This window comes from Aethalodelphis obliquidens, unplaced genomic scaffold (genome assembly GCF_003676395.1).
Source record: "Aethalodelphis obliquidens isolate GAN/ISIS:26980383/991018 unplaced genomic scaffold, ASM367639v1 scaffold2, whole genome shotgun sequence".
Taxonomy (NCBI): Eukaryota; Metazoa; Chordata; class Mammalia; order Artiodactyla; family Delphinidae; genus Aethalodelphis; species Aethalodelphis obliquidens.
Genome location: NW_020837946.1, coordinates 14060692 through 14074136, shown reverse-complemented (window position 1 = coordinate 14074136; position 13445 = coordinate 14060692). Strand labels below are relative to the sequence as shown.

At 42.9% G+C, this 13445-nt stretch overlaps 1 long non-coding RNA gene across 5 annotated transcripts in view; it reads left to right on the top strand.

The window, feature by feature from the left end:
• Nucleotides 1-13445, top strand: part of LOC113627472 (uncharacterized) — a 42654-nt gene that overhangs the window by 1176 nt on the left and 28033 nt on the right. For 2 of the 5 annotated variants that reach the window (XR_003435565.1, XR_003435558.1), the window contains 3 exons: nt 79-224; nt 1628-1917; nt 2705-3035. This is a non-coding gene — a long non-coding RNA (uncharacterized LOC113627472). Of the gene's footprint in view, nt 1-78; nt 225-1190; nt 1918-2704; nt 3036-5548; nt 5683-13445 lie in introns of those variants that run through there. The other 3 variants (XR_003435562.1, XR_003435561.1, XR_003435564.1) reach the window with 2 other exon arrangements.

The following is a 13445-nucleotide window of genomic DNA, read 5'->3' as shown; positions in this document are numbered from 1 at the left end:
CTTCATGGTCCTCAGCATGATTTGATTTTTTTTTTTTAACTTGTTTCTTGACTAGTTTTTTCCACACTTCCTCATTAGAATGTATGCTCCCAGAAAGGAAGGAAGAGAAACCAGTTGAATGTGGTTTCTAACTCACCTGGTTCCTGGTGCCTGGAGCCAACACTCCACCTATAGTCTTTGCTCAAGAAATATTTGTGGACAAGTGCCAAGTGACTGTTAACATGGTAAGGACTGCTCCAGGGACAGTGTTATCATTTGGTCTCATCTGGGAAGGCAAGCTGGAGCTGGGAAGAATGAGGTGGGGATGGGAGAAGCTACAGGAGAAAGCCCAGAGGTGGGATTGAGCTTGGTGTGTTTGAGAAGCTAGGACCAACGTCTTTCAGCTGGAAGGGAGTCATTCAGGGGACTAGTGGAGAAACAAACTATTATAGAACCAAGAAGTGGGTGAAGCCAGGTTATGAAAGCCTGCCCGATTTCCTGCATCCACTTTTATCTTTGTCACTTTTTAAAATTGAACATTTTGGGCTTCCCTGGTGGCGCAGTGGTTGAGAGTCTGCCTGCCGATGCAGGGGACACGGGTTCGTGCCCAGGTCCGGGAAGATCCCACATGCCGCGGAGCGGCTGGGCTGGTGAGCCATGGCTGCTGAGCCTGTGCGTCCAGAGCCTGTGCTCCGCAATGGGAGAGGCCACAACAGTGAGAGGCCCGCGTTCCGCAAAAAAAAAAAAAAAAAATTGAACATTTTTATTGAGATAATTGTAGGTTCACATGCAGGTGTAGGAAATAACACAGAGAGGTCCCTTGTATGCTTTGTCCCGTTTGCCCCAAAGGTAGCATTTTGCAAGACTACTGTGTAATATCACAATCAGTATATCAACACGTATACATTGATTCATGTCTCAAACACCTTGGGTAATTATTTGCCATTTCAAATTTTTAGTAAAGTTACTCTAAAATTTTGAAAGAAATGAACAAATATTATTTTTATAAATTTATTTATTTTATTTATTTATTTTTGGCTGCATTGGGTCTTTGTTGCTGCGCTCAGGCTTTCTCTAGCTATGGAGAGCGGGGGCTACTCTTCGTTGCCTTGCACGGCCTTCTCGTTGCAGTGGCTTCTCTTGTTGTGGAGCACGGGCTCTAGGGCACATGGGCTTCAGTAGTTGTAGCACGTGGGCTCAGTTGCTCTGCGACATGTGGGATCTTCCCGGACCAGGGCTCGAACCCATGTTCCCTGCATGGGCAGGTGGATTCTTAACCACTGTGCCACCAGGGAAGCCCAGAAATGAACAAAGATTATGTTAAAGGGTTTTGGTCTCTTGTTTTATTGGAACCAACTTTTTTTTAAAGGGGAAGAATGTTTTATTTTCCCAGTTAGAGCATAATGAGGTCCAGATTCTTCATCTGTAAAAGACAGTCAGAAATCTTTGGGACTTACCTCTGACTGTTCACTTCCCTGCCCTACCCAGTACTGTTGAAGGAACATTTTGAGCAATACTGTACATGACTTCTTAGTTCTGAATTCAGACAGGATGCAGTGTTAACTAATATGCTAAACTATGCCTAACCACTAATGGGCCTTTCTCTCTCCTTGGACATTGGATGGGACTGCCACTGAGTGTCTCCCAGAGGGAAGTGATTCAAGACAAAGACCCATTCTGCCAGTGGGCTATGCTGGGAATACCAACTATGCTTGTTACAGAATGTGCACGGTGACTGCTGACCGGCCTTCCCGATGCCAGCAAGAGGGTACAGAAGCAATCTCCCAAGCTTTCCACAACATTCAAGTGACCAGGCACTTTGACCCCCATCTTAGGGGCTGCCCCAAAGAAGCTGTGTTCCTACCTCACTTGGTGCCCCTAAGCGGCAGTTCAGACACCAGAGGGTGTATGACCCTTGTTGAAATGGATTTGTCATAGGTGTGTGCTTTCAATTGGCGTTTCCCTCCTGTCTTGTTCGAGAAATCCAAATCGGTTAATGCTCCTACCTGCTTCTTTTTGTACAACTTCACATTCACAGCAGAATTTCATTTTGTCCCTCAATTGTGTGGCTTGCCTTAATCCTCTGATAGAGCTTCAAATGGTTTATTCCTTAATTTTTTTTTTTTTTAAGTGACCTGGAGTTTAGCCAGCTCCAGCCAGTCTCTGAGTTTGGCTTTGTGTCCATAAGCCGCAGTTGGGAGAAACGCAAGAAATGCCCAAACAGAATAAAACAAATGATCTATTTAGTCTCATTTCCTCTCTTGGAAGAGGTCCAGCTTTGAGTGCTTTGGAAGAAGATGAAAATCCCCCCACCCCACCCCCACTGCTCCCTCATACACCCAAACAGTATGACCTTGTATTTAAGTAAAAGCTATCCTTAGCTCCCAATGGGTGATGGTGTTTTGTCTGGAAGAGCTACTGATGTTTCTATAATAAGATAATAATAGTTGCTCCTCTCCTATCTAACCCCTATTTAAAATGCATTTCACCACAAGACGACTTGTTACACAACTTTATAGATGCAAATGCTGTTTCGTAAGGTTGTTTCAACCAGGGGAAAGGAGACTGGTTATAACAGTTCACTTAGACAATTAGTTTCTGGGACTGTTGCATTGGTATGAACTCTTTTTTTAAGCTTATAATAGGTATTTTTTGTCTTTTTATTTCCCTTTCAAGTTGGCTTTCAAATAATTCCAGTTTCCTCTTTCTGTAACTTCTGAAACAGACTCAACCAGAGCATCAGTTCACACTTTCCCACTCTTGTCGCTACTTTTCACCAAGGGCTTCAGAGAAAAGACGTCAGTAAGTGCTGGGCTGAGGGTTATTTTCTACTTATATTTGACCAGAGAAGATGGGAAGCCCTAGGTGCTGAGGCTCACTGTGATGCTGACCCCTTCAAACAACGACCTAGCTCTTCTTCTCTTCTTCCTTTTACCACCAAACAAGGATGCCGCCTCCCATTTTTTTTTTTTTTTGGCGGTACGCGGGCCTCTCACTGTTGTGGCTTCTCCCGTTGAGGAGCACAGGCTCTGGACGCGCAGGCTCAGCGGCCATGGCTCACGGGCCCAGCCGCTCCGCGACACATGGGGTCTTCCCGGACCGTGGCACGAACCCGGGTCCCCCGCATCGGCAAGCGGACTCTCAACCACTGCGCCACCAGGGAAGCCCGCCTCCCTTTCTTTTATACTCTCTCTGCCCTCGCTTCTTACCTGCATCACTGTCTCCTCCCTCTCTCTCTTCCTCCACCCCGCCCCCGCCTCTCTCAAAGGTTACTAATAACTTCCCATGCCAACCCCAGTGGTTTTTCATCATTCTTTATCACCCTTGATCTCTTGGCAGCATATAACTCTGGTGTTTTGCCCATTTTTGAAATTCCTTTGCCTGTTTTCTCTCTTCTCCAATTCCTTCGCTAGCCTTTGTCTTTCCCTCATCAAATCCTTCTCCTCCCGTATGTGGGTGCTATATTATTGTCTGCCCTCAGCTGTCTCCTCTCCTTCACACACTCTCTCCCAGTGGAGTGACCATTGATTGGTTTGTGGCCACCCAGCATCTCTTCCCTGTCTTTTGATTGCCGGATCTGTTTTCCTTTGGAGAATCACTTCTTCTGCTTTATGTCACCCTGTTGGGAATGGATGACAAGGTGTCTTTACTTCTTCTAGCCAAGGGGTGGGCATATGACCAAGCTCACTGGATCCCCTCCCAGGACTTTGAATACTTGAAGGGAATGGGGAGAGTAGTTGGAGCTGACTCATCCTAGCTTGATAAGATTGTTTATGAATCCTTCCCTTTCTGGATCCCCAGAACCACCATGGTCCCTGCCTCTTCTGAATAGAAGTCCACACTGGACTCTTTTCTAGCCAGATTTGGTTTCTGTTGCTTGTAATCAAGAATCTTTAACAGATACATCCTAGATACCTGTAACTTTGCTTAGTTCTGGATGAGTTCCAAGCCTGTATTTACAGATGGCCTTGACCTCTGTTCAAGTTCCTACTCACATATCTCCAAATGCTTGGCAGATAACTTCTACGTAATATCCCACTGTCAGGGACCTCCCTTGTGGTCCAGCGGGTAAGACTCCATGCTCCCAATGCAGGGGGCCCAGGTTCAATCCCTGGTCAGGGAACTAGATCCCGCATGCATGCCGCAACTAAGAGTCTGCATGCCGCAACTAAGACGTCAGCATGCAGCAACTAAAAGAACCTGTGTGCGCAACGAAGATCCCGTGCGATAAAACTAAGACCCAGCGCAGCCCAAATAAATAAATGAACGACTAAATAAATAAATAAATATTCCACCATCACCTCCTACCTAACAAATCTAAAGCAATTTATTATCTCCCTCCTGAAGCAGTTCTTCCTCTTGAACTCCATAAGGATTTTAGAGGGATGAGTGCTGCCTCAGTCACTGAAACCAGAAGGATGGGAATGAGTTCTGATGACTCCTCTTCCCTTTATCCTATATCCAGCCATTGCCTGGTGCTATTAGTAGTTCCATCCCTAAGTCCCTCTTATTCATCCCTTTCCTATTTTTTTTTTTTTCAGATTAGTTCAGACCCTTATCACTTCATCCCTGGACCACTGCAGTATACCCTAACTATTCTTTCAGCTTCCAGATTCTATCCACCACTGCCAGCTTAATCTTTCTAAGGCACTGCTTCAGTTATGCCACTCCAACGCTTAAAATAATTTCATGTTTATCACTAAGGTCTGAATTCATTGGCTTAGACAGTCTTTTGTAGAGGTTGGGGTCACAGGTTCTGGAGTTAGATTGCCTGTGTTCAAATACCAACCTCATCACTACATAACTTTTTTTCAATTAACTAAACCTCTGAGCCTCAGTTTCCTTATCAGTAAAATGGGGGATACTAATCGTATAACCTACACATACAGTTATGTATTAATCACAATTAATCACAATTAGTTAATCTGTGAAAAGGGTTTAGCTGAATGTAAATAGTAGGTACTCAATAAAAAATTATTACAGTGAAAGCTCTCCACAGTCTAACTCTAACCTACCTTGTTAGCCTTGTCCTCTCATTTTCTCTAATATGTTCATAAAGGCTTTACCAACCAGAATTCCTCATCAAAATTTCTATTGTAGTTTTCTACTATTGTGCCATTGTTTAAACCATTCTGCCCCAAATATCCCTTCTTTCACTCCACCTGTATCGATATCTAGTCTTGCATTATAAACTATCCCAATTTTAATGGCTTAAAGTGACCATTTTATTTGTTCATGATTTTATGGGTTGGCTGGGCAGGGTTCAGCTGGGATGGTTCATCTCTGATTCACCCAGTGTTGTCTGACCTGCACAGCTGCAGGATTCCAGATGGCTCCAGTCACATGTGTGGACCCTGTGCAGGCATGGCTGGAACTCTGTCTTCTCTTTGCTCCAGTTTTTTCATCTTTATGGGCCTTTTCCCCCTCTTATCATATTTCAAACTGAGAGGCTTCTCTCTGCATTGGTTTTCCAGCAATACACAGACTGCCTTTTTGTTTGTTTGTTTGAAAATTTTTGTTGAAGTATAATTTACATAGCCACTGTTTTATTTATTTATTTATATTTCAGCCACACTGTGCAGCAACCCCAACTAGGGATCAAACCCATGCCACCTTCATTGGGAGCACAAAGTCTTAACCACTGGACCACCAGGGAAGTCCCTACACAGACTTCTTTACAGGATAGCTCAAGACTCCGAGACGGTAAAACCAGAACTTGCAAGACCTCTTAAGGACTAGCCTTGGATTTAGTATAACGTCATTTCTGTTGGATTCAAAGTAGGTCACAGAACCATCTCAAATGAGGAAGGAGATGTAGTAGTCACCTAGGGCTGCCATAATAAGACACCACAGACTCGGTAGCTTAAACAACAGACATTTATTCTCTCACAGTTCTGAAGGCTAGAAATCTGAGATCAAGGTACCCTTAGGGTTGGTTTCTGGTGAGACGTCTCTTCCGGTCTTCTAAGTGGCTGCCTTCTCACTATGTCCTCATGCAGTCTTTCCATGCGCACATAGAGAAAGAGATCTCTGGTGTCGTTTCTTTTTATAAGGACACTAGTCCTACTGGAGGAGAGCCCCACACATTTGTCCTCATTTAACCTTAATTACCTCCTTGAAAGCCCTGTCTTCAAATACAGTCACATTGGGGGTTGGGGCTTCAACATACGAATTTTGGAGGAACACAGTTTATAACAAGAGGAGTAGAAAAATCGCATTGCAGAAGGGGCTGCAGGAAAGGAGGGATCATTGCACCAATTTTTGGACTTAATTCACCACCCTTCTCTGCCACTGAAATAATAATTTTCATGCTTCACAATTTTCCCCTCTCAGCCTCGCCAGTGTTGATATCTCCTCACTCAGCACTCCTTTAACTCTAAGTATGGATTGTTTATTTCACATGACCACATCCTTCCTTGGATGTAAGCATTTGGTTTAGGCTCTAAGCTCAAGGCAGTAGCCATTTTTTTTTCATATCTTTAAGTTTTCATGTGGTGCCTTGCACAGAGGGGCCATAATAAATGTTTATTGAATGAAGAAAAATACAATTAATTTTACTGTTCCCTAAAGTGACAGCCACTCACAGATCAACTAGGTTTGGCACCTGGGCAGTTTGCACACTTCACTGCTTCTTCTGTGTCCTCAGTCCTCTACCTCTTCCGGTACCCTAGACAACTGCATGTGGAAGAACTAGAAGACAGGACACTGGGAGCCAAAATGCCTAGGTTACTGTCCCATTCTGTCACCTCTTAATTGTGTTTGTGAGCAAGTCATTTGATTTCTCCAAGGCTCAGTCAAATAGAAGAAGAATAATACCTTTTTAAGGCTGTCATGAGAAAGGAGTATGATATTTAGGTGAAAGCACTTTGTGAAATCCAAAGAGCTTCACAGATATTATTACCTGCATTAGTCTAGTGGGGCTGTCGTTAACAAAGTACCATAGACTGGATGGCTTAAAGAATAGAAAGTTAGGGCTTCCCTGGTGGCGCAGTGGTTGAGAGTCCGCCTGCCAATGCAGGGGACACAGGTTCGTGCCCCAGTCCGTGAATATCCCACATGCTGCGGAGCGGCTGGGCCCGTGAGCCATGAGGCCTGTGCGTCCAGAGCCTGTGCTCCGCAACGGGAGAGGCCACAATGGTGAGAGGCCCACGTACCGCAAAAAAAAAAAAAAAGAATAGAAAATTATTTTCTCCCAGTTCTGGAGGCTGGAAATCCAAGATCAGGGTGCCAGCATGGTCAGTTTCTGGAGAGACTCTCCCCTCCTCTGGTTCTGGATGGCCTCCTCCTCACTGTGTACTCACATGACCTCTTCTTTGTGCGTATGAATGGGAGAGAGAGAGAGAGAACTCTGATGTCTCTTCGTATAAGGAAACTAATCCTGTTGGATCAGGGCCCCACCTGAATGCACTTAACCTTAATTTCTTCCATAAAGACCCTGTTTCCAAATTTTGTCACATTGGGGCATAGGGCTACAACAGATAAAATTTGCAGGGACAAATATTCATTCCATAACTTTACTGTTGTTAATTCTGAGGGAACATAAACCTTCAGCCATAACACTACTATTGTTACTTCTGAAGCACACAATTGATCTTCATTGGTCTATCTTGGTTCCTTGCAGATTCTGCTCTATACCAACCCTTCCGGTGTGCCTTCTGTAGTGCTTGGCACATCATAGAAATCAATAAATAATAGCATTTATTATTGTTTTCCCAGTCCCTCTGGACAGATGTTGGGGGAGTGGAAAGTAAAGACAAGTGTTCTGAGATTTCCAGTTCTAAATAGAAGGAATGAATTTGTCTGTTTAGGTTCCCAACTTCATACCAGGTTAGAAAGCTGTCTTCAGATGCTCAGGAAGACCCTGAATTATCAAAGGCGACTCAGATTGCAGAGCGAGAATAACCAGGCTTTGAAATCTCAAGAATGGCTTCTGAGTGAAAAAGAAAAAACAAAAATTTTTTTAATCACAGGTTGCTTAATCTTTTTTTTTTTTTTGCCATGTGGCACGGCGTGCAGGATCCAGGAATTGAACCCATGCCCTCTGTGGTGGAAGTACAGCATCCTAACCACTGGACTGCCAGGGAAGTCCCTGCTTAATCATCTTTGTGGTGGTTACAGGACAGGAGCTGATATGCTCTGCATCTTGCCTCCCCTTAGAGCGGTTCTCGCTGTTCCAGGCCCCCAACATCTCCATTGTGGGAAGGATCCTGTGTTCCACCCTCTCTCAGCTTCCCCTTATCACCTCTTCTTACACCCCGTTTTAGATTTAAGGAAGATGCCCCATCCTTATGAAACCTTGAGAAAAGACTGGTTATTATTAAAGAAAAAACCAAAGCCCAGACATAGAGACCCATTATCACTTTTTAAGCAATAAAGGGCCACTGGAGAACCCTCTTTAGTCCCTCCAGTCTACACTTTGTACATTTCTACCCTAAACGATCTAGGAACAAGTGACTGAACCTCGAAGGAATCTGTAAGTGTGAGCTTTGTCTAACTGTATCTATTAACACACGCTGTTGATGCCTGTGTCAGTTTAGCATTGAACATCTCTTCCAAGATTTCTAAAGTGAGGAAGGAACCTTATAGATCAACAGCCCAGCATTTCTTAAAGTGTAGTCCAAAGATGGCCTGCAAGGTTATCTTTGAGATTCTTGTTAAAAATGCACCTGGGAATCCATCTCAAGATCTACTCGTCAGGCAGCCATTTATTTCTCACGGTTCTGGAGGCTGGAAGTCCGAGATCAGGGTGCCAGCATGGTTAGGCAAGGGCCGTCTTCCAGACTGCAGATGTCTTGCTGTGTCTTCACATGGTGGAAGAGGGTAGGGAGCTCTGTGGGTCCTCTTTCATAAGGCTACGAATCCCATTCATGAAGTTTCTACACTCATGACTTAATCACCTCTAATACCATCACCTTGGTCATTAGGATTTCAACATACAAATATTTTTTTAAATGTCTATTGAAGTATAGTTGATTTACAACGTTGTGTTAGTTTCAGGTGTACAGCAAAGTGATTCAGTTATACATAAACACACACACAGATATATGTGTGTGTGTCCTTTTCTAGATTCTTTTCCATTATATTATAAGATATTGAGTATTGTTCCCTGTGATATAGAGTAGGTCCTTGTTGGTTATCTATTTTATATACAGTAGTGTGTATATGTTGATCACAAACTCCTAATTTATCCCTCCCCCACACCCACCTTTGCCCTTTGGTAACCATAAGTTTGTTTTCTATGTCTGTGAGTCTATTTCTGTTTTGTAAATAGTTCATTTGTATCATTTTTTTTTTTTTAGATTCCACATATAATGTGGAATATCATGTGATATTTGTTTTTCTCTGTCTGGCTTATTTCACTTAGTATGCTAATTTCTAGGTCCATCCATGTTGCTGCAAATGGCATTATTTCATGATTTTTTTAATGGCTGAGTAATATTCCATTATATATATATAGGTATACATGTGCCACATCCATGGACATTTACATAGCTTCCATGTCTTGGCTATTGTAAATAGTGCTGCTATGAACATTGGGGCAAATGTATCTTTTTGAATTATAGCTTTCTCCACATATGTGCCCAGAAATGGGATCGCTGGATCATACAGTAGTTCTATTTTTAGTTTTTTAAGGAACCTCCATACTGTTCTCCATAGCGGCTGCACCAATTTACATTCCCACCAACAGTGTAGGAGGGTTTCCTTTTCTCCACACTCTCTCCAGCATTTATTATTTGTAGAGATTTTGATGTTGACCACCCTGACTGGTGTGAGGTGATACCTCATTGTAGTTTTTTTTTTTTTTGCGGTACACGGGCCTCTCACTGTTGTGGCCTCTCCCGTTGTGGAGCACAGGCTCCGGACGCGCAGACTCAGCGGCCATGGCTCACGGGCCCAGCTGCTCTGCGGCATGTGGGATCTTCCCGAACCGGGGCACAAACCCGCGTCCCCTGCGTCGGCAGGCGGACTCTCAACCACTGCGCCACCAGGGAAGCCCCCTCATTGTAGTTTTGATTTGTATTTCTCTAATAAGTAGCAATCAACATACGAATTTTGAGGGGCACAAACATTCAGACAACAGCAATACCCTTTAATATGAGTTTTCTGATGGTAATGACCGTCAGAAAATTTTGTAACGGAGAGAGTGAAGGCAGAGTAGCAACACCATTTGCTTCAGGAACCCAGGCAATCCAGTTCTTTGATATTGTTGCCTAATCCAAGCATAGATTTTAGAGCAATTGTTCTCAACCTGTTTCTTTAATTACACTTAAAAAAATTAATTTTGAACTTTGGAATAATTTTAGGTTTACAGAAAAGTTGCAGAGATAATATGGAAAGTCCGTCTTACATTTGTGGAGACATAGAAATTAACATGGGCACATTATCATTAACTAAACTCCGGACTTTATTTGGATTTCACGCGTCCCGCCACCTCCACTTTCTGTCCCAGGACCCCGTGCAGGGTATCCATTGCATTTAGTTATCATGTTTCCTTAGTCTCTTCTGCTCTGTGACAGATCTCAGTTTTTCCTTACTTTTCATGACTTTGACAGTTTTGAGGAGCCCCGGTCAGGTGTTTTGTAGAATATACTTCTTCTTGTGTTTGTTTGATGTTTTCCTCATGATTAGGTTGGAATTATGGGTTTGGAGGAAGAGGACCACATAGGCCAAGTGCCCTTCTCATCACATTAGATCAGGGCTGCGTTCTTCAATATCATCAGTGAAGTTAACCTTGATTATGTGGTTAAGGTGTTATTTGCCTTTTCTCCACTGAAAAGTTACTATTTTCCCCCTTTCCATGTACTATTAGGGTGCAATTCACTAAGTCCAGCTCGCACTCAAGGAGGTCAAAGTCCACCTTCTGGAGGTGGGAATGTCTCCTTATATTAAATGGGATTCTTCTGAAGGGAAGGTTTATCTCTTCTTCCCCAGGTATTTATTTAATTCATTTATTTATTTATATCAAGATGAACTTAGGTATGTTTATTTTACATTTCGGATCCTAATGCAATACCACACTAGTCATTTTGTTGCTCCAGATTTAGCTCCTGGGAGCTTTTCCTGTGTCCCTTTGATATGCCTCCATCTTTTGTCCTTTGATTACTTCTTTGCTTTCTGGAACTACAGGATGCTGTAGACTCATCTTATATTTTCTCTCCTCAGCCCTAGAATCAGTCATTTCTTGAAGGAGCCCTGATTCCTTTTATTAGGGAACAGCATTTATTGTAGAAACCAAGATCTGGTTAATGTGTATGTTTGTTGCTACTGAGGCATGGGACACTCCCAGAGCCCCTATGCTGAAGTTTTAGTGCATAAGTTATATCCATATGTATGATCATGCCACCCAGATAGCCGTTCTGTTGCTCAATGTACATCCCCTGCTCAACCAGCCCCTGCTTCACCTACACTCTACTCTCTACTCACTTGACTGAACTTCCCTCTTACTCATAGAGCCTAATCAGTGAATGCCAACATACTTGCCCTTGACCTCAGCTAGTGATTGTTCTAATCTTTAGATCAGAACTATCTCCACCAGGATAGTTTATCAAAGGGGCGTGCCTCTCTGTTGGTTTCCCTGGCATCAGTTCTCTCTATAACCGGTACCTTCCCTCTCCCCCTTCTCCCACTCCCCAGCAAAGACTACTGCCATGTCCTGCCCACCATTTGCTGCACGCGGGTGGAGTGTCACTCCGAGACCTTGCTTCCGATGTGTAAGATCCTCCTTATCCATTAAAGTGTCGCTGACTCTGACTCTTTGTTTGGGCTTGAGGCTGGGCAAGTAGAGCTTGCAGGCCTGTGGGGTGCAGCCCAACACCACAGATATGAAATAATCCACTTGGTGTCTCTTTAGACCTATGTCTCCATTGTCCTGGACATGTACTCTGATTTACTCGTGAGAAAAGGTTTTCATGTGTTCCAGCACACATATCTTTGTAACATTTGATGCCTCCTGACTCATTCATGTGAAAATATACCCTGTACCATACCACAGCAATACAATTAGCTCAACATAGCATTTTTATCTGACACCTATTAATATATCAAGATAAGTATTCATATAATACATTCTATATTCAGATCAAAATTTGGCAATACATCCGTAAAGTTGCCAACCAATGTGTAGCAGATATGTTGTTTATCTGTTAATGCCATCCCTCTTTCTTGCTAGCAGAATCTGGATTTTGGTCAGACACCCATCCATCTATCTGATACCTGTTTTAGGAGTAAATCCTCATTAATCTTGACCAGTAATAATCATTTTATTCTCTTTGCCAATGCTTGGTTTAGAAGTAGAAATGATCTGTAGAGAAGTCAGTTGGCAGAGAAGCATCTGAAAAAGGTTGTCTTGATGATAAAAGAGGTTCATACTGAAAGAGGAGATCACTTCTTCTACTTGTTTCCCAGAACTACAGCAGCCACCTTGTGACTATGGGAGGAAATAAGCTACATGCTGAGGGTGGAAGAGACAAAATATGGAAAGAACCTGGGTCTTTGATGATGTCACTGAGCTGCTGAATTAACCAACCCAGGAAGTCCCCTATCTAAGAAACCCTCATTATATAAGAGAGTAAATAGCCCATATTGTCTTGGGAATTTTGAATTGTTATTTCTTTTACTTGCAGCCAAAAGCATCATAATGAATACATCTTTTAGAATACTTTAAAGCAATTAACTTTTTGGGGAATCCAAAGTCTTTTTCAGAATTTACCCATTCATTCATTCATTTTTAATAAATAAAATATTACTGAGAAATGGAAGCAAAAAAGAGAGATTGATTAAATAATCACATGCACATAGAATGACAAACTACGATAAGTAATAAGAAGGGAAAGTATAAGAAACTATGTGAGAATAACTGAAGGATACAATTTAGACTGGGAAGGAGTGGTATTAAGGTTAAGACTTTACTTAGCAAGTGGTGTGTGTGAACTGAGGTCTGAAAGCAGTTGTAGGAGGAGGAAGGTATGGGGATGGAGTACTGTGTGTGCCCTGGAGGAAACTGAAGAAGATCTATGGGATGGGGAAGAGAGACTGGGGGAGAAAGTGTCACATCTAAGACCAAAGAGGTCGGCAGGGTCCAGATGACATAGGCTAGATCTTGGAGAGCATAATGATTTCTCTCTTTCTCCTAAGAGAAAAAAAGAAAGAAAATAAAGGGCTCTAATCTGGGAATGATGTGATTATATAACCTAACCAGTACCTTCTGCGCACCCTAGGGCTCAGTCTTGCCACAGCACCTCATTTAGATGCAAAACACTGTCAATGAAATGCAACCAAAGGTCCTTCTACTCATTCCTTGTGCCTTTAAGGGGGATCTTTGGCAGAGCGTTAGAGGTCAGTGGGTATCTATATGCTCTCCTCCATTTTCCAGCCTGCCTTGCAGCTTGGTTGGGACCATGAGACTGGGTTTGGCAGTAATGATGGAAGTCATTTTCAGGTCTGGTTTTCAAAAACATTTTGTGTGA